At 37.9% G+C, this 5,885-nt stretch overlaps 1 pseudogene; it reads right to left on the bottom strand.

The window, feature by feature from the left end:
• Positions 1–4,810: 4,810 nt before the first annotated feature.
• LOC141271643 (CD276 antigen homolog) lies at positions 4,811–5,611 on the bottom strand (annotated as a pseudogene).
• Between the last annotated feature and the right edge of the window lie 274 nt (positions 5,612–5,885).

Here is a 5,885-nt window from a genome sequence, read left to right as displayed (position 1 = left end):
TGTTGAGCCTGCCAGTGCTTGCTCTACAAAGCCAGATATCTCATTGCCTGTCCCATCATATTCTATATTGTGGAGTTGTTGATGCTGCCACTGCCGATAGGCAGCCATACATCATCTGCCTATCCTTTGTGTTCTATACTGTACTGCGGCCTCCAGTACCAATGCCCTCCAACTAGCTGAACATCTCATTACATCCATCATGTTATATCCATACTGTGCTACTACAGCTGGGGCTTGCACACAGCCAGACATCTCCTTGCTTTCACTACACGGTGCAGTTGCTGCCACTGCCCTTTCACTACCACCACTGATGGACAGCCATACAATCTGTCCATTGTTATCTATACCTATAATGTTCTGCTGCTGAAAATCCTAATCTGTACAGGGTAAATAAACTTAAATCTGCTTCCAGAAAAGGATCATTTTTGCATGGCATGGTACAGAACCATTTTTCTTCATTTTCCAAACAGAAAATCTGTTGCTGATCCCAAAAAAGTGATAATTTTTATACATCTTGATAAGGAGTCATAGCTTCTTATCTTTCCAAATAGCAAACCTGTTGGTGATCCCAAAATAGGAATGACTTTTGGAAGATTATAAATAATATCCTTTTCAAACAAAAAACCTATTGCTCCCCGAAAAAAAATAGTTTTTGCAACACTTGTTAAAAAGATTTAGCTTTATTTAACAAACAAAAAATCTCTTGCTTAAAACAAAGAATTTATGGACCAATGAGTGTCAAAAAGCCATGGCTTCTTCCATGTACACTGCCTATGTATGAATGCCAGCAAGTCAGGCATCTAGCCCGATAAAAGGAACATTTTTGAAGCTTTTTACATTTTAAGAACATAAAGCCATTAGATAATCTATTTATGTTTGTAATGCTACATAAGTTTATGTATCTGTTTTTTTATCCGAAGAAGAGGATTGAATCACTGAAGCACGTTTTATTGTAGACATTAAAGTCTACTTCTTGTTTTTAAAGGACTGAGGTTTGGGAAGTGTCAATCAAGAATGAATGCACTGCCCCCAGCAGGCAGGAAGTTGGAGAGCAATGCGCCTCTGAGAGACTAACATGAGACAACCCACTCTAGTGGCAAGATAAATCAAATTATCCAAGAAAGTTGGCAGATCTCTTCCAACTAGTTTGTCTTTTATTCAGCTTGATAACCCTACATTGAAAGTTGCCAGTTGTGTCTTATACTTCCAGATCTATTCAGATGCAAAGGTGAAAATTTTGGATACTATATTAACCCACAGAATTAGCACTTTGTCTCAGATGGCCACTAAGTAGCCTCAGTAGCAATGTGGAACCAGAACAACAGAGATGAGTTGCAGTAGCGGTTTAATGTAGTAGGGCTGACACAACTATGTAGCAAAGTTGTATCAACTATGAAGAACAAGTGTAGAAAGATTAAGTTAGCAATGTATCAGAGCTGGTACAGTGATGTAGCAGAGTGAACATGCTCCAGCTCATCAAATACTTTAAGGAAAGCCAAGAAGAAAGACGGGAGTAAATACATCATGGGGTCAAAGAAATTAGAACATTCAGGAACGAAGGAATTTCCAATAAAATTTCATTATTATTCCATGTTGCTGTAAAAAGTAACAACAGAACAGGAGCCTCTGGTAACACCAACATGTTTCTCTAATTAAACCTTAGTCATGGCTAAATGTCATTATGGGGTTTTCCCACTCCCACTGTGATGCTGCTCAGGCCAGAGCTTCACCAGAAAGTAAAGAGAAGATATAGTTCAGTCTTGACTTTCCAGACAAAAACTTTTGTGGACAAAATTCAAAATGCAGAGTAAACTGATGTACAACGCCCTAGCAGGCTTTAGGGTTCCCATCAAACTAGAGGAAGAATCCACTTGAGAAAGAAATTGTGTCACAAATGGAGCTGATGTGACTGAAATCTGTCTTTGTGTGTCCATGTGTGCTGAGGGGTCACTCACTGTGTCCCATCGAGCTGTAGCAACCTGAAATACCAGTCTTGCTGACTCATAAAGCCTTAGTCCTATTGAGCAGTTGTTATACAGCACAGACTGTTGGCAGTGGTGCAGCTGAGAAATCAGATCGAAACCGCAGTGGCAGAACTAGAAAAACAGCAACTGAGGTAGAAGAGCATACTCAATATAGAACCAATACAAAAGAGATGAGTTGCAGTGATGTTTCAATATAGTAGGGTTGGTACAGCAATGTAGCAGTGTAGACTCAGCAATGAGGAAGCAATGAAGTAGAGTGGAGTAATCAACTGAGTTCAATGTGGCAAATTAACACAATGTTGTAGAAGGGTGTAGATTAGCAGTGTCCTGCCACCTAAGACTTGGGAGAGTGTCGTCACAGGTGCATACTTGCTTGTGAGCAGGGCCCTCGCTCCTCCTGTAACTGGTGAACTATTTGTTACTCCGGAATGTTTTTATTGTCTGTACATGTCCCAGCTTAAGAGTAAAGTGCTGTAGAATGTTGGCACCATGTAAATAAAATTATTAATATACCAGATTGATTTGTAGAGGATCATAGGTACCTGGTGGTAGAAGATGGAGGATGCAATGTCTAGCACTGGATCAACTTAGGTATAATTAACACAATTAGACAATAATGTCAAAATAGACAAATGCACTTCTAAATTACATTTCATTTTATTCTAAATCCAAAAGGTCTGATCATCTCTGGTGCTCTCCATACCTACAGTTTGACTACACTGACCAAATGTTTTCACAGGTAAGGGGACTAATTGCCATGGGCTATGAGGAACAACTAGGTGCTTGACTGGTACAAAACAAAACACCAAAATTATTAATATTAGTTTGAACTATTGCTTTAAAGTGGAACAGATGGCCTAAATGAGCAAATTCCCGGCAAACAAGATTTTTTTTAATGTTCACTTAATAAAAAGCTATTATAAAGCTTCCAATCCGTTACAGTTGAGAAGTAAATCTAAGTATGAAGGTTTGTCCACCTTGATTACGTCTGTAGATTTTTCAAAAAGATCGGACAAAATCTATTTAGCATTCATTTCAATGAATAGTTTGGGATTTAGAGAAGATACCTTTGTTGGACAAATGAAGGTAGATGTAAATAGTCTTAAAATAAAAATCTAAAGTTGACCTTATACATAAAATAAAAATCTGTCTGGAGGCAAATTTTAATGAAAAGAGAGATTGGGTATGTTAGATTCAAAACTTGTTGAGCCTTTATTTCATTTGCTAATAAGCTGCTGTAAATGGCTAGCAATAGTTTATTCGCCTTTCGTCATTAAAACAAACTTGCCAATTGGCCAGAGCTGGCCTTTTGGGAGTCTGAGCATGCTTGAGGCATTTCTCATCTCTTCCCTCCACTACAATCAATGCACAAATTCATCAGAAGCTTAAATGAAAACAATATTACGTGGATGTCCGAAAAAAACAGGAAGTATGAGTTTAGAAAAGCCCTAGTGGCCAGTATAAAAATTGCAAGATTTCTACTTTTTTTTTAAAATACAGATTGTGATATGGAAAAAAAAAGATTATCAGAAATTTAAAAAAAAAGTACATTTAGCATAAAAAATTAATTTAAACAGAAGATTATTTTCTGATGACATAGTCCCTTTAATTTTAATTGTATACCTTTTTTTCATAAAACTTTGTATAGCACTGTCCATTACTTTTTGTATGGAGCTGCTTAATGCTTCTGGTATGTTGGTATTAGTTGAACCTTGGATGATGGTATTAGACATTGTAGGTCACAGCTACTCTGGCAATGTACAGTACATTTTTTGCATGCATGGTATGGTGGTGGAGAAAGTTTAAGCCATAATTATTTAGGTAAGAATTTCGGTGGAGTGCAAACACATGATTTTTCACACAGAACATCGACTTACAAAAGTTCGGCCGCTATTGGCTGATCCAATATCTAGTCAACAGATATTGCATGTATATAGTCAGCATGTTAGTATAGTCTAGTGAAAAAACAATTGTTCTTGTTCATATTTCTTTGCAATTCACTAAATCACACAGCATTTACTAGGATTTTTTTATAATTGTTTGAACTTACTGGAAAAGTATTTGCCTATATTAAAATTATTTAGAAATAGTACACATTGACCTTCCAAGCTGAAAGAAAAACGAAGCAGCATCAAAACTGCACCTTTTACAATTTACTGCAAGCAGACATTCCAATCTGATAAAGACTTCGGATCTTTAACTCATTATCACAAGGACCTGCTTCAACCTACATAATGCTGTAGGCTAAATCTCTACCTATTGTTCACATTATTACAGCAAAAATGATAGACAGCTCTTGTTCGTTTGTAGCACAGCAAAGTCCAAAAAATATTTTTCTTACATTATTGTTCATTTATTAAGCCTGTTACTGTTGATACTTTTTCTCTCGGTGCAGTTCATCATCTTTAAATGATGTAGGTTTATTGGCTCATCCATACAAATGCATATATTTTAAATTATTCAATAATATTTGGTCTCTTTTAGAGATGAGTGAATCTGTCGAAATTCACATTTAGCAGATTCGCTCTAACTTAGCTAGGAAATTAAATTTGCATCAAGTTTATTTAAAGTAAGTTGAATTTGCCATATAAATAGATATTTTTATGCTATAAGGTACTGAAGTATTGAAGTACTGAACACGTCACCAATTTTCTAAGTAAATATATTTCTAAAGCTGCTAATGACTTGAAATATTTACCAGATGCCGGTAACAACCCATCCAATCCACACAGTCAAAGAAATCAAATCATAGACGTCCATAAATTATGAGTAATAATGAGAAATGACAGAGGGAAAAAGTATTGAACATGATTACTGAAATTTAATCAATACTTTTTGAGATGTTTTCTGAACATGCATGCCAGAGCAACTAGAAGACCAAATAGGCAAGCACATAGCCCGACCGTCACCCACACAACGACCAAAGGGAAAGAAAGATGTTGACCCGTGACAATGAGCCTTGCATGAGTCACCATCTGCAGCAGAGGATTATATACCAGGCAAGTGTAAGTGTCATTGGTCTCCAGGATTACACGGATAGAGCTCTGCACATGGAACGAGCCTTCCTCATTGGCTACTTGAGATGCTGTAATATTTTCTGTAAGGTTCTTCCCACTTCTATCTTGCCACAGTATTTCAGCCTGAGAATATCCGCGGTAGATATGGCAGGTTACTGTTACCTGGTCACCAGGTTTAAGTCTTTCAGTAGGATCCATGTGCATAGTTGGCTTAGTGTAGAAGGTTGCCACCTGAAGACTTACAGCAGCTGGACAGGAGTTCCCTACATTTTCAAAGCATGTATAGCTGCCTTCATTAGATAAACTGACTTTGTGCAGTAAGAGAGACATGTTGCCCTCTGGTAGCTGTCCAAGAAAAAGCTGTGTCCGTTTAATAAATTTAGGATATTGTTTCTCTAGCTGTTCTTGTCCTTAGGTGTAAGCATGAACCTGCTGGAGTTTTGTAATCTCCCAAAACACACTAAGGTCCTGCAAGGAAAATCCATCTGGAGAAGAAAAGTTGCATGGAAGTATGACATCTTTATCCAGGATCCCAGTAACAGGAAAATCAGGGACAATGAATTCAATGGATCTGCATAAAAGAAGAAAAAGAAGGCAGAGGACATCCATGTTTTAGGGTCATTCGGAACTGGCACAATGTGGGCGCTGGTCACACTACCCCTCAGGCTGCCGGCATGAGCCACAGGAAGCCGTCCTCAGTGTCGCCCAGTTTTCGGTTCCATGCTCCGTATGCCAAATCAATACTTTGTACAAAAGCCCTTGTTGGTGGTGACAGCTTCAAGATGCCTTCTGTATGGAGAAACTAGTCACATGCATTGCTCCGGTGTGATTTTGGCCCATTCTACCACACAAACACTCTTCACATCCTGAAGGTCCAGTGGGC

Source organism: Phyllobates terribilis, unplaced genomic scaffold (assembly GCF_046119375.1).
Source record: "Phyllobates terribilis strain yellow unplaced genomic scaffold, ASM4611937v1 Scaffold_5__5_contigs__length_657084704, whole genome shotgun sequence".
Taxonomy (NCBI): Eukaryota; Metazoa; Chordata; class Amphibia; order Anura; family Dendrobatidae; genus Phyllobates; species Phyllobates terribilis.
Note: the sequence above shows the minus strand (reverse complement) of the source record. Positions and strands in the feature narration are given on the sequence as shown.